Source organism: Equus przewalskii, chromosome 5 (assembly GCF_037783145.1).
Source record: "Equus przewalskii isolate Varuska chromosome 5, EquPr2, whole genome shotgun sequence".
Taxonomy (NCBI): Eukaryota; Metazoa; Chordata; class Mammalia; order Perissodactyla; family Equidae; genus Equus; species Equus przewalskii.
The window spans coordinates 3,653,470-3,675,571 of NC_091835.1; the positions used below are offsets into that span (position 1 = coordinate 3,653,470).

A 22,102-nucleotide genomic window follows, 5' to 3' on the forward strand; every position below is an offset into this window, starting at 1 on the left:
CCCACGTGACAAGAAGAAGTCGAGGGTTTAAAATGCTGGGAATGGGGAGTAATAAAGCGAATTTATAGTTGCCGTCTGTGAAGCAGTGATGGGAATGAAATCATCAAACACACAGCCTAGTAAGAACGCTAGAGTGAAATGCTTAGGAGTGTACACTTATGGCCCGCATCTCTGGATCTGAGTCCCGGCTTCACCACTTATCTGTTATTTACTAAATGGTGGAGTTATCTGTAATGACGGCATCTTTCCTAGTAGTGTTATCCTGAGAATTAAATAATTAACATACTTACAGTCTGGATAACAGCAAGTGCTCAATAAGTTTTAGGTGTTTTCACACCTCCAAACCAATGTAGGCCTAAATAAAATGTACAGAAAATCTTTCTTATATCACGTTAAGTATTAATATACTCTTTGAGGAAATGTGATTGGCCAGAGGATATTGTGTGACTGGCTGCCTGCTGTTATTGATAACAGAGAAGATAATCGGTCCCAGCAGCGTGGGGTCCTCACCAAGGTCTTAAACTGTGTCAACCTTTCTGGAACAGCAGTGGCTGAGATATATCGAGCTCTGGCTATGTGCCATGCGAAGAACTAAACGTTAATATGTATTATTGTCTCTTTCAATCCTCACAACAACCCTGTGAGATAGGAACAATTAATTTCTTTTTTAAACAAGAGGAAATGATAGTAGAGATTTAAGTGACTTGCTCAAGGTCAAAAAGGTAATAAATTGCAGAATTGTCTAATGCCCCAGTTTCTACTTTTATACTACACTCTTGCTTCCATGAATCCCCTAACATTTTCTTCTCTAACATGTATATTAGGAGTGAAACCATGAGTTCCCATCGGTCGCAACGAGTTATCGTTCCGTTCTTTGATCCATCACCAGAAAGAGTCTGAAATTAACCCATATTCAAACAGAAAAAGCCAGGAACGTGCCCAAAGAACTTGAGTTTTCCTTTTGTAGATCATGGAGGTTCAGTGCTTTCACCTGTAGACTGGGGGCAATACTTATGTCGTAGGGTTATTGTGATCTTTAAATAGAGTGATTCATGTTAACTGCCTAAAATCACGCCTGGGATATAATAAGTAGCCGTTATCATTGTTGTCCTTGAGAGTAACCTGTTTTCTTAGAGTGAGGGAAAGTGGGGAGCAGAGCTCGGGTAGGGAGAAAAGAAATATTTGGAGGAATGCATGGGTGCTTTAAAGAGAAGACTTCAAACACACGTGTTCCTATGCCACACCGATTTTTATTCGGTCCTCCGGTTACAGAGACCTTCTTTCCTGCTGCTCTCCTTGCTGAAAGCGGTGTCCCCTTTCAAGCGTGTGGGTAAGCATCATACTGTGTGTGAAAACCAAAGAGGCACGAGTCTAAAAATATGTAACCTGGATTCTATTCCTGGCCTAGCTACAGACTCCTGGTAACTTACTAATATGTGGACGCCTCAATTTCTTATACATACAAATATGTAGATTTAGCTCCTTCTCGCTCACTTACAGGAATGTCAGAGGGACCCTTAAGCATTCACAACGAGCCCTAGCTCCCTCAAAGGCAGCAATGTGCGTCCACAAGGCTTGTACTATCAGGTCACATGTGCTCCAGTGAAAAAGTGCTTTGGTGACAGAAAAGGGATTCTTTCCATATGCTTGTCATCAGGAAACCACGTTCATTTAACTGGAATTTACTTTGAGGAATTTTTGGGTTTTTGTCGAAAAGTTTCTCATATTTAATTTAGAAAATTAAAAATGGTTGCACGCTGACAAAAGAAACTTGGCACATACCCACTTTACCACGATGACGGTATGCTGTGCAGACATAATTTGAATTAAGACTATCTAAGGGCACAAATTCAGTTGATCGTTGCATTCAACTTATTAATTGCAGGTAAATAATCTTAATTCTCAATTTTGGAATTGGAAAAATGGAGTTTGTACTTTTAAAATTATTTCTCCACCAGATAATTTTGCTATCTTTTTATCATCCTAGATGTCTCTACAAATATTTTAGAATGGGCATCGTAATATTCTGTGGAAATTTAAATATAAACATATACTTAATACGCATATGCATAGGAGGACTTTACCCTCAGAAATTCAGATTCAGTTTGGCCTGCCCTGGGATCCATAAATTTGGAAGGACCCACAGGTGATTCTAAAGTGTGTTCTGGCTTTCACAAACCTTTTTCATCTGAGGGTAAGGTTAGAATTTCCCCAGCTTCCGCAGCCACATCTGTAGAGAACATGCTACTGATTTCCCAGAAATTTCGTTTTCCAATCTTATGTGTGCTTGGCTAGAGTGGAAAATAAGAAGGTGTGAGAGAATGACTAGAACATCTTGATTTATGAGGGCCCAGCACCACGTTCCCCTCTGTGCAAACTAGAGCTGCGTTTGCATTCTCTTGTCTTACATTTATTCCTCATGAAATTTTCCCAAATAAGCGCGTCATTGATACGCTGAAGCACTTGCATTTAGGGTTCTGTTGGAGTTTGACAGCATTCCTTGAAAGCTCAGACATTTCAGACTTGCTTTGATTATACTACTCCTTAAAATTAGTATAAGATTCACTTCGGAGGGCTGTTGTCACATAAAATATAGTCATGAAGGAGCCAAGCACTTTGTAATCTGAAAAGTGACATACAAATGTTGAATCTAATTAAAAATGGCCTTCTTGAATTTAATGATCCATATGATGGCGAACCTGGAAAAACATTTTATTATGTGTATTTACTTAAACTCCACCTTTTGCAAAAAGTTAAGGCAGTTTTCTTAGAGAATGCAGTTCAGCTTCATTAGAAGAAGTTGCTCAAAGTACCTGCAAAAAAAAAAAAGCTTTAAAAATAATTACCAAAGTACTATATGGTGATTGTAACAAATGCAAAGGATGCAGAAATTGAGAAAGTAAAAGGAATGGTTCCTACTCCACTGCATCCCACGTTCCAGAGGCAAGAACTGTTAATACACTGGGGTGTATTATTCCAGGATTTTATTTACACATACACTCTCTCTCCCACCAGATGTTTATTTTTCTTTTAACAAAAATTATTCCTTTTTATAAATGAAAAGTGTTCTCAACAAATGTTGCAAGCCCTTCTAAGTCAGATGCCTACAGCTCAAGTAAGGCTGTGCCTGTGCTCATTTTTCGACTCTGAAGGCATCAAGAGTGAAAGCTGTTTGTACCCGATTTTTCTAAGTGTCAGGGAAACGGACACCTGTTTTCATGTCTTTGCGTCTCTCTGTCTCCTCAGGGGATAAAACTTTTACTCAGGGGATTTCTGGTTGGGGGAAAAGGGTCTGCACCGCAGTCTCACTCTAAGTGATTATTATCACACCGGTAAGTTTCCACTGTGGCTGCTGGGTGCAGGCTGTGAACACATTTGAAGTCAGCAGGGGACCGTTAGAAACCTCCCCTTTGCTGAGAGGAGCTGTAGAAACCTCTGCTTCACTGAAGCATTCTTGCAACCTGCGGTCAGTCGCTTCTTTTTCATGCAGTGCTGTTTTAAACTGTCTTCTATCCCACAGAGCAAAAACATACCCAACAAAAAACAGTACAAACAATCCCCCTGAGGGTTTTTGAATTTTCCTCTGCTAATCTCATTGTTAATGGTATGAGGTCTTGCCAGGAGCTATTTGCGGTTTAGGCACACTAAATAACGTAACATTCACACACTTAAAAACAATTAATATCAAGCATCAAATCAAAGGCTAGTTAATGCAAAACCTAGACTAATTGGCTTTTCTACCTGTCTTATGGAAAAAGCATTTCATCTTCTTTACAGGTTGCCAATTGCTATATGAGGAGGCATATTTAGTAATCTGTAGAAGATACAGGATGCTATACTTAATAATGACATAATTGCATAAATTGCATATAAGTTTCATGTTAAACTATACGCAAAAGATTATCCCGTTTAAAATAAAAACGCTCTTCAGTAGTTAGTAGAAAGGGATTCAAATCTACCTTCCCTTGTCTATGTTTGTCCTAAGCTGGAAGTGAATTTAGCTGCACTTAAATTCCTATTTCGTATGAATTGAAATGATGTTGTCCTCAGTTGAAAGCACTGATTTTTCTACCAAATGGAATTTAGGTCGAATTATCATTTATAGTAGCAATTTTACGAGGAGTTCAAAATTCATATAAACAAAAAGGTTTCCACAACCATTACTCCTAAACGACCTACGACTAATTAATCTTCTATTAAAAAGTACTTTAAAGTTCATATTGTTTGCAAAACATGATATGAGAAGTCTGTGTCCTTACAGGTAACATTCCCCTCTTCAAGTAATTCAAAAACTAGCGGTGGAGACAACTTAAATCCAAGCACGAAATAACTACTGCAACAATGCTGGGCCATGGGGCTGAGGTGCTTCCAGCAGGCTGCTGCCTTCCTTTCTTTGTTTGTATATTTCTTATCCTCTTAACAAATAATCTTATTATAAATCATATAACTTGAAAAAACTATTGAAAAACTATACCTAATCTTAGAAAAATAGTAATAGTGAAAATTTTATCACTTTCACTGGCTCAAGGATACCAGCACCACTAGTTAGGCAAGCATTAGTTGGAAAACAAAATTGTATATAAACATATATCTTTTTCAATTTATTGGCCATTGATGCTGCCATTGGATTAATTTTATCCTTGGCATTTGTACTTAAAAGCACTGACACAATCAACGACGGTTGGGCACAGGGGTTCAGAATAAGATTATCACTCTAATCTAATCTAATACTTGAGTCAAGTATTTATCATTCCGAGCTTTGTTGGGCTCCCTTTAAACAGATACAGTTATTTCTATCTCATTGCTTTGCTTTAAAACTAACGAAGGCTCTGGGCATGGGAGGAAAGCTCGCTGCTCCTTTCCTTTCTCAAGGAAAAACAGCCTCGGTCTCCCCCCTTGCCTCTATTCCCCAGGAGGGGGGACCGTGCTCTGACTGGTCCGGACTTTTCTTCTTTAAATTCATTCTTGATATTCCTGGTTCTTAGGCTGGAAGTGCTCTTTCTGATTCTCCTCTTCTCACCGCTGCTGGTCCTCTTGTGCCCCTGGCCCTGAGGATTACTGTGAGCTCAGCCTTCCAAAGAGTTGTAAAAAGGGAAGACCTGATGCAAGAAGAGGAGACAACTCTGACAATCTGGATAATATGGTATTTAGGCCTTTCTGGCCTGCAGCCCCATCTCTGTCGTAGAGGGTCCATGGAGGCCGGGAGCAGTGACTGGAGAGAGGGGCTCCTACAAGTTGGCTGCTCCTTTCATTTCTCCGTCTATTTCATTCACACTGTACTTAGCAGTGATTCCTTCAAGGGGTGTTTAGTTAACTGATGGAGCTTCGTAACTTTCTGTGCTGTTGAGAAATTATATTGTTTGTTGTGTTTCCATGGATATTTCATTGGGAAATATTTCACTGGAAAGGCAGGGGAGACTGAATCACATATGGATAACTAACTGCCAGAATGAAGCCAAAGTCTCTTGAATGGAATTAAAAATATTTTCTTACACAAGTAATACATGGTTAGAAAATTAGAAGACACAGAGATGATTAAAAGTCACAAATACATTCTCACCATTCATATGGCTTTTGTTAAAAATTTTTTGTGTATTCTTCTAGAATATGTAATTTATAGGCCAATAAATAATATATGTATATTAATATCATCTATTACTCTTACATATAATATATTAGTTATTATATACCATAGAATACCTATGAAATATAGAAATTGCTTTGTAACTTTTTTCAAAATTTAGTATAATATATACATCTATGTCAATAAATGTATTTTTACAACAGTATTTTCAGTTGTATGACACTCCAATTTCCTATTGTTTTTGTTTGTTCCGATCTTAACATATATTTTTTTCAATTTATTTGTTGTTGATGCTGCCATTTGATTTAGCAATTATAACTAAAGTTTTAAAGCATAGAGATATTCTTTTAATATTTGAATTCTGGTCAATAAATGTACGTCATTTTCAGAATCACTATGGAATATTTTGTCTGGTTTCTTTTTTTCAGGGAATAAATATTTGCTCGTCCAATTTAAGCAGGCGCAGGGCTCAGCCGTTTCACCCTCTTGCATCCGCAGGTTTCAGTCTCTGCGTTTGCTGTTGAGCCGCTCTGATCTCTAGATTCTTGAAGTCTGGGAGTCTAAAGTCGTATTTGTTTGTGTTCAACTTGAAGACCCATCAAAATGGATAGAAATTACATGAATCCTTAAATATACAACAGAATGAATTAAGAACTTAAATGTTTATTAAAATCAAATTTTTCTTTTGCACAGCTAATTGCTAAAGTAATTATATGTAATTAGGAAGGTTTTTTTTTTTTGCCATTTCAAGCGATTATGAATATAAATATATATTTCTGTCTCAAATCACTTAAGTTTTCAGTTTCTCACTTAGTCTTTAAGATGGAAGTAAGTAGATTTAACACAAGTGATGTGAGAACCAGTGCGTCTTGCAGCATTTTGAGATACCCAAACAGAGGGCTTTATAGCCATGAAATGTCCGTTTTTGATTTATTCTCCTTCTGTTCAGTTCACCTCTCTCGTGGCTCACTGAACCACAAGAGAATGAATTTCCTGAAATGGTGACTTTGGCTTTCAAGAAATCACTTTGTGTCAAATCATTCATTATTCTGAGACAAGCTCTGGTTTTCTTCTGCCATTCCTCAGTCCTACTGAGTGACCGAACTCCAAGTTTCTATTACTAGGGGCAATTCTGAGTAGATAACCACACAATTGGTAGAGTAAGTGGGCCTTTTCTTTTTGGAATAAGCAGAATGCTTTTGGAAACTGTATTTCTCTTGGAGGGAGGAATGTTAACTTGAGGAAAAAGAGGCAACTGTCATTTTTTGTGGGTCATCAATTAGATTTCTTTTTCCATAGGAAAGGCAGCACCATTCTCCATTCTGTTTTTCAAATACAAGAGTTAGAAAGGCCAGAGAAAATCCTTTGGACACATTTGATAATGGTCCTCCCAGCTCTGTGTTTATGCATCTGTGTGTGAAAATAAATCAATAAACACACAAATGCCTTTTGTTTCTTTAATTAATCTAAATTTGCTAATGAGGAGACCTTTAAATGCATTGCAATTCTTTTCACTTGCTGTCATACTTTAATATTCTCTTTTTTGACAGGGGAAATAGTGCCTCACTTAAACACGTGATACGAGAGGCTCTGATACAATTAAAATGAGCCAAACAGCTGTAGAGATATTTCTGCGCCTCCTTGATGAAGAAGTAATCTAGTTTGATGGATGTCTTTGTTTCTGTCTTAATCACAGCATGCGAGATGAGCAATGCACGTGTTTTACTTCAGTTAGTCACTCAGAATGCACGCGCAAATACAGGGCTTGACTTCAATTAATTACTGTAATTTCAGAGAACTTAGGAGGGACCGCCGATAGTACTCATCAGAGTCTTAGATGAATCTAATGAACGTTACGGTGTAACAGCCTCCTCCAGGTCTAGATTTTCTGCCATTGTAGTGAAAAATATAAAAATATAAACATGTAGAACATATTACAATACATCAGATAACCGGACTACCTAATATCCTGTCCTTAGCTATCGTCATTACCTGAGTGTTCAAAGAATGGTGACAAACAACTAGATTAACCGTGCTGTGGTTACAGGAAGAAAGGAAAGGTGTATGTTCTTACTCACACATTGATCCACCATTTATGACCCTAAACATAAATTTTATTAGCGACTATTCTTTTGTGCTGGTCCTGAAAAAGTTTACAGATTTAAGACAAGATTATTTTCTTGTTTTCAGTGTATGTGCTAAAATGCCATGTTCTAAACATATCCTGATTACTGGGTACCGTACAAATAAACAGAGTTCTTTTATAGTGAGAAACTAGAAGTAATCCTTTGACAGACTCTGGGTTATGAGAAAAGCTTTAAAATTGAGAAATAATAATAGAATGTAGACTATAAAGAAAAGGGCTAAGAAGGGCAGAAGTAAAATTAAAGCTAGTTTAAGCCTCGAGTTCATTTATCAGAGACCCAGACTGGCGGCTGGTTAAGTACATCCTAGAGAGAAGTCATGGATGCTGGAGTTCACAAGAAAGGTACCTCGTAGAAATGTGACACCCAAAGTAACATCATCATGTGAAAATCGGAATTTATTAGAAAGAACAGTCGCTGGCGAAAGAGGAAAAGTGATGGGAAAGGCAATAGGAAATGTCTATAAAATTAGGCAAAGAAATCTGTTGAAAATTCCAAAAATAAGATGACTGAGGAGAAATAATTTGTGGCTGGGACACTGTTAATTCACTATAACAACTAAGGTTGAGAGTTGTGCAAATATATGTAGTAAAAATGTGTGCATAAACAGCTTGATACTTTTCCACAGGCAGCATTGTAGCTGTCTCCATGAAAGAAGGAAGAACCTATTTTTATCTGTTTTATTTTAAAGCTTATTCCTATTTTTAGGAGAAGCACCAAATCTGCTGAACTAAGAGGAACCCACTAAGGGTGCTACACAGAAGTTAGTATCAACTTACCCTCTCTAAGAGCTAGGCATTTTTCATCATCAGTAAAGGCGTAATGTGAAATATATACATACATATATATATATATATTTAATACCCAGCAGCAAACCTCAATGGAGTGAGCTTCATTTCTGCACTTTGATAGAGGATGTATCCTAACTCCATTTGCATCAGGCCTTAAGGGCAAAATTATTCATAGAGTAACAATCACAGGAATTTTAAGTTTGGAAAAACATTCTTAAGGAATTGCCTTTCTAGTTCCACTTTCATTCCTTTGCTAAGTGAGCACTTAACAGCTATTTCTGAAAAAGCAAAGCAGAGCAAAGCTAAACAACAGAGAAGTCCCCACAGCTTTCCAAAACCACTGAAAGGAAAACTCTATTGATGACAAACAGGGAGAACATCAATTTGTTTCAGGGGTTAAGCTTACAACATAACACGAGTTCAAGATCCTCTTCTAAAAAAACTCAAGAGATGAAAATACTTCATGGATGGCTGGTGTGTTCTTGAGAAAGAATAGTTCGGTTGAAATAACAGTTGCTTTCTGACTTCTCTTGGAAAATCTGAATTCCAACATGGTTGTTAGATGAAACTATACCATCCAAACCTCCTCTTATTGACAATGGAATCTGGCTTTGGGGAAGTGACTTCATTACTCATCTGTTAGTTATTCTTTGAACAAAAGCAGTTTTGTTGCTCAGCCTGGGATCCGACCAGATAAACATCTAACACCCTTTGCACTGAGGCTTGGGCTGCTGCCAAAGCCATCTCCAGAGTTCCAGAACGAGCGCCACCACATTAAAGGGTCTGAATGTCAGGTTCATTCACATTCAGTGACCAGGAGCAGCAAAACACACAAATAATCATTCTCGTGAGATAACTTAATTTTAAAGTTTTCCATGGTTACCAAACGGGAAAGTTCAGTTTTTCTAAAGCCAAGCCATCACGAGCCCCACTGACACAAGAACAATTAGAAATAACTCACATTGTAAAACTGGCGATTGTTCCAGAATATTCTGGAATGGGACAAAATGTAATTGGTCATTTTTATCCTGGAACCTATATAATGAACTGTCCAGATAATAACAAGAAAGGCAGTTCGTTTTTAGTGTACATTGGTTGATAAATGAAGGAAACAGTCATAAACACTGAGTCCTTATGAAGGAGTAAAGACTAGGTGGATTTCTCAGTGTGTTTAGAAACGAGGGACGTTTGAAGGCTTTTTTTTTTAAAAAAATATCAAAACAATGTCAGTGGCTGAGGACCTTGGTTTTGATTTAAAAATAAGTATATATAAAAAAATGGAATAAAAAAGCCAAAAGTTATTGTTTATTGGTTGAATTCATTTTTTTTTCCCTAAAGATTAGCACCTGAGCTAACATCTGTTGCCAATCCTCTCCTTCTTTTTCTTCTTCATCTCCCCAAAGCCCCCTGGTACATAGCTGTACATTCCGGTTGTGAGTGCCCCTGGTTGTGCTATGTGGGATGCCAGCTCAGCATGGCCTGACGAGCGGTGCCACGTCCGTGCCCAGGCTCTGAACCGGCAAAACCCTGGGCCGCTGAAGTGGAGTGCGTGAACTCAGCCACTTGGTCACAGGGCCGGCCCCTGGATCCATTTTTATATGACTTAATGTTAATACCTAATTTTTAAGAAATACTGAGACTGCAAAATAAGTGAATGTTCGGAGCTAAAATTCTCTCTCCTTTAAGAGAGCATTGTTCAGTACTTGCTGCTGCTGCTTTTTGGACATTTCTACTTTAAAATATGCTTATTTTTGTAAATCGCCTGCTCATATATAGTACATAGAATGTGAAGATATGCTTCAAGACACCATAAAATATTTATAATTAGACGTCTTTTTTATTAGGTGAAAATCAATAGGCATTTAAAAGTGAAATATTTATCAATCTATATCTATGGACACACATATGTACACACATATATACTATATATATATATATATATATATATATGAGCTCTCATTCACCCAAGGGAGATTAGAAATAGTATGTATTTTTAATTTGAATCTGTTGCCACTCTTTTTTGGTCTGAAGTACCTTTTATTGAGTATCTGAGAAATAGTAGATGTTTAATAAATATTTATTGAATTTCCAAAATCAGTTGTTTCATATACTTAATATAATGCCTGCTATTCAAGAGCGATTTCATTTATTTTCAGATATCAAAGATTAATTTTAGAAAGCATGTTGCCTTTATTATGAAATCATTGTGCTGATGTAGCGCAGTCTATCCATTATTGAAGAGAAAATGTTTGAACTGAAAGATGATCCATACTCCTAGACTCAACTAACATTGGCTATTGACGATGTAACTTTTGGATATCTCCAGAACAGAAAGACAAGAAAGCCTAGTTGAACTGAATAATATAAATGGGTGCAGTTGCTTGTCGACCTTATTTGTTTAACACCTCTCTGCAACTAGTAAGGATTATTTTCCTGGGATAACTTAGGTCAAAGGTAGAAGTTCAAATGCCTTTGAGGCCAGGTATAGAAGCACTTCCTGAGTTGCTGAGTTGGTTATGAGACTTGGGTCGAGACACTGGCATAATCTGCAGAAAGGTGTTTAAATTCAGTCTTCATTTTTTTTATTTTCTTTGCTTGAGGAAGATTAGCCCTGAGCTAACATCTGTGCCAATCTTCCTTTCTTTTGTGTGTGGGATGCCTCCACAGCACGGCTGATGAGTGCAATAGGTCTGTGCCAGGGATCCAAACCAGCTAACCTGGGCCACTGAAGCTGAGCACGCAGAACTTTAGCCACAGGGCAGGCCCCCAGTCTTCATTTTTTAAAACATTGTGCTCATCAAACAAAACAATTTGCCTCCCTACCATTTTAGGCAAAGGGGCTAAATTAAAACGAATATACACGGTGGTTCTCCAGTGGCCTCCACAGAAAGGCAGCACCAGAATGACTTGATTCATTTGTTCATGCAAGTTCTAGTTCACTCTGGGGAATTTTAACTATGTAGACCCAGGAACCCTTATTTTTATGCACAAAGTGTATATTTCTAAAAGTTTATTGTTAAAAAAGTACAAATGATAAAAAAAATCAGATGCACGTTCCTAAGATAATCAAGTCATCCACAGTGACAGTGTGTGGCTGAAGCGGTGGTGTTTGCTGAAATGAGAGGTGGCAGACGTGGGGCAGTCCAGGCGCTCTCACCCTGGCTGCTCTCTGCATCCCCATCTACTACATTTGCTGCATTTGAGCTTTTCCGTTTGTGAAATACACACACAGTGTGCAGTAAAAATGAAGGAAAGGAAGTAACTTGAGCAAGTAGATTAATACAAATAAATCCTCAATAGTCCATGCTGAAATTTGTTTCTGTTCTTCTTTTCAGTGTATTCCTGCTTATGTAAACGAGAGCTTTCTAGAAGAGATAATGGTTATGAACACTGGCCCTTAACCAAGAAACAGAAGTTGAATGAACTGCGGGAAGATAAACTTCACTTTGCTGTGATTTCAGAACTGATATCAGCAGGCAGTTGTCTAAAAACTATATTTGTTTTCCTAATCTGCTACTTTTCACGACAATTATATTTGGTAAGGAAAACATTCTATTGAAGAGATGCAACAGATTCATCATCCTCATTTTTTTTTACCTGACTGTTTGCCTCGCTACAGTGGTGTCTTCCCTCTGTCACCCTCAGACTGCCCTCCCGTGACTAGCCCCTGATACTTCAGGTGAGTGTTATTTCAACACCTGTGCTGTTATCACAGGCCGGTTCCAGGGCTGGACTCTTCCCACCTGAGTAAGACTGACCACGTGGTGAGGGCTGGCTGGGCAGCAGATGGAGCTTTGGCAGATGGAGCAGGCTCAGAATCAAGAGGACTTGGGAAAGAAGCGTTAGCCCGAAGTCTAGGCAGCCTAGGAGTCAATGACGAAGGTAGTCATGCACATGGGGATTTGGAAGAGAGTCTTAAGTATTAGGAAAGTGTAGGGGGGAATAAGCCTACATTTCAGTCCTAGAGCAAATCCAGGCTTGAATGGGAACCATGGCAGAAGCAGAGGCAGCAAGGAAGAGACAAGAATCTTCTACCCGAAGCTGAGTCTTAAGATGTCTCATCTTAAGAGTTCTTAGGCTCTTAGCTTCTCAAGCCAGGAACCTAGGTTTTAGAAGCTGGGTTGAAGGTCAGAGTGAGATTTGATTCTGAGCTGACTCTTGGGATTCTTAAACTCTTCCTGTCTCACGTCAAAGCTTTGTCCCAGAATCAGATACCAGAAGTCAGAGGATTCAGCTGACCTGTTGAAGATCACAAGCTAATTAGTGCTGGGCCCAAATTAGATCCCAGGTTTTCAATTCTCAGACCAGGGCTTTTTATGCCACCTAGAAAAATATTCCATTGTTTTTAACGTGTTCACTTGTCACTGTTGTTTCATAACTATAAAGAGAATTAATAATTAGGATCAGATTACTGGAAAGCTAAAATGAAGCAATTTATAGACACATCTAGTAAAAATACATACGAATTAATCTTGGATTTTCCAAAAGCCTCAAAATTGGTTTTTCTGATCATTTTTTATATATTTCTATGAGTTGATTATAGGTGGATTCATGATAGATTGTTAACAATTGTAAGATTTCAGATTGGAAAATTTCATTTTAAGCAAATTACTGAATAATATATAATTCCATATATCTATCTTACTCATAAGTTTTTCTTTTCTTTCATTCTCCAAACTTGGCATTAAAGAAATTTCTTGAGGTTTTATTTTATGATGGTTTGAACTTTCCTGTCCTTTTTTTGCCCTAATTACAAAGTTTTGAATTAAAAGTTTATACAAGATTGATTCCTGTATTACTTAAAAATGCAACCAGTAATTCAAAGCTATTAATACTCTATCCAGTCATAATTGCACTTATAATTTTATGTTCTGTTTTTGCCTTATAACCTTTAAAGTTAGCATAGACTCCTCTTTTCATATTTGAAACCATCATTCCACCTCAATCTTGTAGAATTGATATAAAAGGAACAAATATTTTTTATATTAACTAAAACATAAAAGCAAGTAGTATTTCAAGGTTGTACAAAATTTATCAGACGATGGTACTTGGGGATGCAGTATTATAGAACGCTTACTTTAGATGTCCTGGGGGTTTGTTTGTTTTTAAGCAGAAGCAATTTTTTAACAGAGGAATCACTGAGCTTTCTGACCTTCGTGGGCCCAGGACATTGATAGACAGTTTCATTTTCCTACACAGAATCACACTGGAGAATTAAAGTGGGCATTGACTGACCTGGGGACTAAGCTGTGCTGAGGGGAAGCTGCAGGTGTGCGGGATGGCAGGAGAACAGGCCAAGGCTGGAGAGGTTATTGAGAGAATTTCTGCCACTGAGAGTCTAGATTGAGGCAATCCACAGTAATGGGAGATTTTTTTAAGTTTATTCTTTTACCAACCAGAGAAGAAAAAAAGAAAGCAAGAAATGAATGGCATGTCCAGAGATTGGGAAAAATATTTGAAAGAGCTAGTAAGAGAAGGCGAAAATATTAAGTGAGAATATGTATAATGAATTGAAGTCCATGGTCTTGCTCCTGGAAGCACAATTCAAGACGGAGCAGCGTCAGCACCAACTGAGAACTCTCTCGAAATGCAGAGTCTTGAACCAGGATCTGCATTTTCACAATATTTCCAGGTAGATAGAAAGCCCATTAATGTTTGAGATTAAATTTGGGGAGCCTGTTTTTTGACATTGAAATGAGTAAAGCATTTAAATGAATGAGTAAAATATGCTTGAATATTAAAAAATGAATGAAATGAATAATACATTCAAACATTGTCAAAATTACTTAGGAAATTTTTCTTTAAAGTTTGAATTTCACATTTTGAAACTATGGGAAAATCTTAGAGATCTTACCCAAATTAGATTTTTTACTTGTTGTTCTCTCTCATTTTTCTTCTTATGAAATATTTAATTATCAAGATATTTATGAAGTATGCTTGATCCAAAGCATCCCACAAAGTGTTTTATTATAATATTAAAATATTTTACTGTTAATGGAGTGAAATGAACTACAAGCTTGCTTTTTAAATTACAACTGTATTTCTTCCCAGTTTTTGCTATTGTCAAATGGTGCATTTTTCTTTTATAACCTTATTTTTGATAAATGTGTGAATATAAAACATTGAGATGATTTATAACTGCCACATGCTTCCATCATGCTTACTATATTATAGCCCCACACACTTTATTTTGTTTGGTTTGGTTTTATTTGAAATTGCTCATTACCCAGCTTAACCCAATTGCCCATTAGTCTTAGCTGCAAATACCTTTTAATGCTGTTCAAAAAATTCAAATCAACTACCCAAAGCAAAGTTTTGCCATAGAAACAAATATTCAAAAAAATGTGCTACCAGCATAGAAAGCAGTTCCCAAAGACAGGTTCCAAAAATCTTTTCAGCACAGGCAGTATCAGTGGGGTCAACGTCAGTCTCCCCGTGTCTGCTTTCAAGGATTTGACATTCACACATATATACAATTCTGATATATTTGCTAAAATGTTCATTTCATTGCCTCGGAAATATATCAAATAGCTGAAGGAAAAAAAAAGCTAAAATTCACATTGTACCATTTTTCCTTAATTATAGATGAAAAGTTGAGTCACAGCTGGAAACGGGGTAAAGCAGTTCACTATAAAAATGATAGAAGGTTCTAGGTCAAGTTGGCTATTGGATATAAAGCCACTATCATGTTTCATCAAATATTAGGATTCAGTGCCAAGGGTTTTCATTATACACAGGATACGAAGTACTTTATAAATCACCATATCTGCTGACATTCAATTACATTCAGTCTTATTAATATGAACTGCAGTGTTTTTAGGTGTCTACTGGCAATAAAACCAGCTTTTTCATTAAAAATGCTTGGCATTCGCACATGGCCCAAGAGTTCACATAACAGCTTTAAACATCCAAGGTGTAAATGCTGATTATTTTTAAATGTTTCAAACTACAGACCAATTATCTTAGAACCTTAAAAATACACACCTGTCTGGGGCTGGCCCAGGGCTGAGTGGTTAAGTTCCCGAGCTCTGCTTTGGCAGCCCAGGGTTTTGCCTGTTCGGATCCTGGGCTCGGACATGGCGCTGCTCCTCAAGCCATGCTGAGGTGGCGTCCCACATGCCACAGCTAGAAGGACCCACAACTAAAAACATACAACTATGTACCCGGGGGCTATGGGGAGAAAAAGGAAAAAATAAAATCTTTAAAAAAGAAAATACACACCTGTCCAAATGCCCAGGGCCTGATTAAAACAGCAGATGGTGTGTGAATCAAGTAGTGATTTTCCTAAGAAAATGTAGTCCTTCCACACTTTTCCCACATGATCTCTACTTATTTTGCACAATAATGTATTTCTATGAATGAATCTGGAGCATTTGAAAAATCGTCTCAAAGTCTCTAGAAGAGACACCGCTCTCCTTTTTTATAGTTTCACAGCGACCATCCTGGCGCAGCACAGGGAGCGGTGAACGATGAGACCCGGCATTTGGTCATTCTCAGGTCCAGGTGATGTGGACTCGTCTTTTCTCTGCATTTTATATATTCTCTTCCAACTGAAGAACCCTCATGCACACCTTTTAGATCAGAGGTTTGCAGCATTTGAGTCACTTATAAGATGATAGTTTTCTGGACCTGGACCCACGAATTCTGATTTAATGTTCTGGGGGGGGGGGGGGGTGGCCGGCTCTATGGCCGAGTGGTTAAGTTCTCGCGCTCCGCTGAGGCAGCCCAGGGTTTGGATCCTGGGTGCGGACATGGCACTGCTTGTCAGGCCACGTTGAGGTGGTGTCCCACATCCCACAACTAGAAAGACCTGCAACTAAGATATACAACTGTGGGGTGGGGTGGGGTGGGGGGGCGGGGGGGGGTTGGGGAGATAAAGCAGAAAAAAAAAAGAAAGAAAAAGATTGGCATCAGTTGTTAGCCCAGGTGCCAAGCCTTAAAAAAAAAAAAAAAAAAATGTTCTGTGGGATAGTCAGAGATGGTATTATTATTATTTCTAATCGCCTAGTAATTCCAATATGCAGTCAGGATTGAGAACCACTCTATATTGTGGCTGTTGGGAGCTGCAAAGCCTCTGTCTGTATAACTTTGCAGGTAGAAGAGAAAGAAGGTATTCTTGGAAGATGTTCTTGAGCCTATCACAAATTTTATGAACATTTGTATGAACTGCGTGATCTTTTGAGATTTATTTGCACATGTAAATTATTCTATATATATTCACATATAACATATATATACTTGGATGAATATATTACACTCTGTATTTACATAGGAATAAATATTTTATTTGAATTCATTTATAATCATCTGTTCAAAACAAGGCAATTCCAAGTATTCTCTCGGGTATATAAAGTCCTCGATGAGAAATATTTATCCATGACCACAAGGGGGTGCTAGTGATCTGTGAATGTAAATGGTGTAATTCAAAATTTAAGTAAAATTGGTAATTATATAAGCAGGTTGAAATCATTTGCCATCAACAAATTTTTCTTTCCCTGAAAATAAATGTTATGATTTATAGTGACAATAACACAAACTGTTTTGCATCTTGTATATGTAATTTCTACATGTCCACAATTGTAGTAACAGTTTCTCTTTCTTTGGAAAATATTTTCTTGTAGAGATGTTACTTAACTTTTCTAATTTAAATGCTTGGCTATTGCTATAGTATAGATTTGTTAAATATTTTAAAGGGACATAAAAAAAGTTTCCAACATTTAATTTAAAAATATTTCTAATGCGTAATTTATTATCCATGAAAATATTATAGTTTTATCAGAATAAAAACTAACACTTATCTTTTGTATAATTATGAATGATTCTGAGCAGATTTAATTCTTCACTTGTCTTCTAATTTATAAAATTCACAATTGCAATATGCTCAAAATTGACAAATGTTAAAATAATTTTTTTGTGTAGTTTTAAGAATTTGAGGAGATAAACATTTTACTTGGTTTGGACTTTAAATAGTTAATTATTTTCCAAGACTTAACTTTGTAATGAAAGAATATTCTAAAATATAAACACAGAAATCACCTATGGAATTTACTCCAATAAATATTATGAGTGCCTTGTATTTTGAGAAAGTGCTGGAATTTCATGAATAAAGAAGGCATGTTCCTTATTCTCAAGAAATGTGCAGTTTAGTGAATTTAGAAGTATTACTGTGGTGAAGATTAAGAGACTTATAATTCCTTCTTCCTTCTGCCCCTCTACCCCCAGTACCGTCCGTCCTCTTAGGCCTCAGGATTCAACAGCTTCCTGTGCAGGAAGACTCCACCATCCTCCGTTTTGAACACGAGCGTTTCCACGCAGCACCATGAGCTGGTAAGGGCAGGCGTGAGTTCTGTCTTCCAAACAGAAGATATTTGAGTCTTTCGTAAAATATGACTTTGAGTGAAGCAGAGAAGGGCCTTTGAGTATTCCAAAAACAGTTTTCTTAGTCTAGAACAAGTTCCTAGTCCTCCTCTCCTCCAGCGGTGCAGCAAGCTGATGTCAGATGGAGCTCCTCACAAGCACGTTGAGCTGCTTCCCTTGACGGCCTCCAGCGACCTTCTCCCCGAGGTCTCAGAGCCCTTCATAACATACTCCCTTCATGGCAACATTTATCTCCACTCCGCACTTTTCCATTTTTCATCATGTGCAACTTACACGTATTTCTATATATGAGGACTTGGCTGGGTTCACTTGGAGGCTGAGTCTCTGCTTCGGAAAGTTAAAAATGGTTAAAAGTCTTCAGAGATGAGGCCGAATGTAGCTATCATCATTGTTATTGAAATCAGCATTTTCTTGTGCTGAGAGTCTATGACTCTTCCAGAATTAGCAGCATGCATTTTGGTCACTCTGCTTTCCGGACTCTTAACTTAGGGCTGGGACCACCAGCATCCTGAGCCATGCAAGCTGTGTGAGGACTTGCCTTGACACCTTTCCCCTCCCTGTTGAGACTTCTGGTCTAGGCTTTGACTTCACTAATCTGTTATGCCCTCTCTTTGGATCCTGTGGATTCTAACACTTGCTTAACTTTTTTGACTTGAATCACTCACTTGGGTGCACACAATTCCCAGGCCACTCCCATACCTGGGCTCTCCCTTGATTACCCAATCTCGATCTGATGCAACTTCCCCAGGGTCCGCGTGACACTGACGCCCACCCAGCTAACTGGCTGCTCCTCGTCTCACAGACTGTCTTCTCCACCTCTCTCAGGCCATGCTTCCCACGGCACGAGTGCAATGGGGTCAGTGGGGTCATTCTCTTATCTGCGCTCTCACACTGATATTTCCCTTTTTTATTTCATCATCTATTGAAAACATAAGTCTTAAAACACTGTCTATATCTACCTCCAAAAGCTTTTGTTTCATGAGGATTTTTCTCCTGTGAACACAGAATTTTCTTTTGTCCCGTCACCTGAAGGCCTACCCTGTCTTCGTATCCTGGCGTTTTCTTTGTTGCCTGGTTTGGAGACAGACCTTTCCTTCGTTGCTTTCTGGAGCTGACAGGCTCACCTTACCGCCAATCCTGGGTGCAAGTTATCAACTTAACACGAGTCAGTTAGGGTCTGTTATTTGGGTGAAGCCTGCTGCCTGCATTGATTTTATTGAAATGCGATTTGCTTTAAACAAGCTGATAGCTATGCAGATGTTCATAGTCACAATGCACCAAGATTACGTTACACTTAAGTTTATAGTGGATAAAAACCGACTGGAGAGGAAGAAAATAGGAGGGCGTGCTGGTTTCTCTTGTCGTTCAGGACAGATGCATGTGACCACAGAAGATAATCTGAAGGAGCACCAATGTGAAGAGAAAAGTGAGATGAAAATGAAATGAAGCTGTTAAGCCAGCACATTAATTCAAGTTGACTTCTCTAACTGGTGGGCCGGGGGAGTCTTAAGAGAAGCCAGAGAGAAGGAATTCCAATCTTCAATACTCCAGCATTCCCGGGTGATGCTTTGGCTTGAGGTTAAAGAAGTCAGAATGAACTGAGGGGAGAACATAGACTTTGGGGACCCCTGAGTAGGTGAACACTGGTCTGACTTTGTGCAAATGGATGGAGACATCTTGTCACTCCTTGAATGTCCGTGTAAAACCCATCTTCAGGAAGAACAAGCAGGGCTTTCTGCTGCATATCAGCAACGCCCCTATGTAGTTAAACCTCACTGCTCCCATTCATCCCTAGATTTTCTACCGCATAATAAGAACATTTCTAAACTTTCAAATACTGACTTCTTGTGATGTCTATATTGGCCCATACCGACAAGGAGGACCGGCATAAGTAAAACGTATAGCTGTGTCCTTTACTTGGAAGATAAGATTGTGGCAATGGCCAAATTAACACTAACAAGGTGCATGTGATGAGAACATGCCCCCATCCTTTATCACAGCCCAGTGCATACCTTGGAAATACCTTACATTTTAAAACATACGGCAGAGTATCCTTGGCTCAAAATTTAAAAAACAAGCTTAAAGACAACCAGCTAATTTTCTTACTAATTGCCTAACTGTAACACTTATGATATCAATAGGCTTAGCAACTATAGTACACCACTTCAGGTCACATTTTATATGTAAAAAAAAATATTCGTTGACTAAAGTTGTTTTTTTCTAGGCCTGGTTAATTGTTGCCATCCTCTGTGTCTGTGAGCCCTTCGTGACTTACATAACAAATGTGATTAATCTGTGTGCCTATTAATTAAAATGCCATGTATGTAGTCTCTTTGTTCAGGGATTTCAAACTTTCTCTCTTCTATAGGATAGTTAATATATAAAGTACATTAAGGGATTCGCAATTACCATTTAAAACTCATTATTGGCAGTGTTTATCAGCAATACAATGAAGTTATAAAGGCATCTATGTGCTTCTTTTACTATCCAGCTTTGTGCAGTTGTCTGTAAAAACAAATTCTCCAGATTTAACAAGGAAAATTTCATTGCTAATTAGATTTAGAAAAGAGCCTGGAAACTAATGGAAAAAATGAATTTAATGGAGGGGGCAATTAGTCCAAAACTATCCATAAAATCTTTACTGCTACCATGTAAGGTATAGTTTTCAGTTTAATTTTCTATAATGTTTGTTAAACATTGCTTTCAATAATGTATAAGTGAGTACAAAAGTAACTGGTGGGGAAAAGCATGGAATGGACTTCTCATCTATGTGGAAAGAGTGCCCTCATATTTGTGTATATTTTAGAGAATTTACACTTATTATCCTGTAATTTAAAGATTTTTATCATAGTATTTGGTAGAAAAGTCTATAGTTTTGAAATGAGTGGCACGGCACTTTGGCAGTAGATGGCACTGTCGTCATTTCCTAACAACGCGGCCGAGGCCCACAGGAGCTCGGGTTCCCTCCAAGAAGGGGACAGAAGCTACCATCCAAGAATCACTCTTGAAAGTCATTATTAATTTGAAACGGCATCAAAGTTTCATTCTTCTGCCACTCTCAGTTTTAAAAGAACAAAATTTCCCTCACACCTTTGCTATTATCTGCTCCATTGGAGGAGCCTAGAATTCTTTGGTGTGTAATGATTTTCTTTTACGTGATTTTGGGGCTTTTGCTGGCACAACAGAACAAAGTCTTACAGAAATGACACTGAGGAAAATCTCTCTCTTCAGGATAAGGATAATGATACTCTTTATTCATCTTTGATGTGTATTATCCATTTTCAATAGCATTGCATGTATAACATACCAGGGCCGTAAGGTCAGAGTCGACCCAGTTTTCATTAGGAAGATGATCTGTATTTACATTTTGTTACAAATTACTGAAATTACCACCCACCAGCTTTTTCATCAATCTGAAATCCATTTACCGCTACTTTTTATGCTAAAACAAATAAAACAGTAATAGCAACGAGAACAGCAAAAACTTCGTTTGCTTCTTTTCCCTGCAATGGTTGTGCTGTTTCTATTGTGCAGCTTAATACCAAGTCAGCCATTAGTCACTAATGGAACAGTAGCTTGATAAGGTGGATGTTATTGACGGGCACAAATGGATTTCTAAGCATTTCTCTCAAACTCCTTGCTAATGTTCCTTTTATAGACCAATTAAGCATGTCCATCCTTTCTTGCAATTTTTTGCTTTTGCTCCCATCAGAAAGACAGGGTTTGCCATCCTAGAATTTTCTTTTTACTTTAATCGTGGAGATCTAGTTTGCCTTCCTGGAATTTTATGGTGGGTTGATGGTGTGAAATAATGCATCCGCAAAAGAGTAATTTGGAGACAACTCCAGGGAGATTACCTATTTTTGTTTTATTTGCCATATGCTTCCTTCTAACTCAGAAAATTGGTGAATGACTATTATATCTGGGCCTCATATGTACACAATTTTCTTCAACATACTTGGGAAGTCTTTCATGTGCTACAAAGACTTTTTTTTTTTTGCTGAGGAAGATTAGCCCTGAGCTAACATCTGTTGCCAATCTTCCTCTTTTTTTGCTTGAGGAAGATTAGCCCTGAGTTAACATCTGTGCCAGTCTTCCTCCACTTTATATGTGGGTTGCTGCCACAGTACAGCTGATGAGTTGTGTAGGTCTGTGCCCAGGATCCAAACCAATGAATCTGGGCCACCGAAACAGAATGAGCCAAA

General features: G+C 38.0%; 1 protein-coding gene across 3 annotated transcripts in view; it reads left to right on the forward strand.

Moving 5' to 3' along the window:
* The window catches only part of SPAG16 (sperm associated antigen 16), a 1,020,255-nt gene that overhangs the window by 65,001 nt on the left and 933,152 nt on the right, over positions 1-22,102 (forward strand). For 2 of the 3 annotated variants that reach the window (XM_070618199.1, XM_070618198.1), the window contains exons 3-4: positions 11,855-12,057; positions 17,742-17,846. The gene's annotated coding sequence lies outside the window, so the exon portion shown is untranslated. Of the gene's footprint in view, positions 1-11,854; positions 12,058-12,138; positions 12,199-17,741; positions 17,847-22,102 lie in introns of those variants that run through there. The other variant, XM_070618200.1, reaches the window with a different exon arrangement.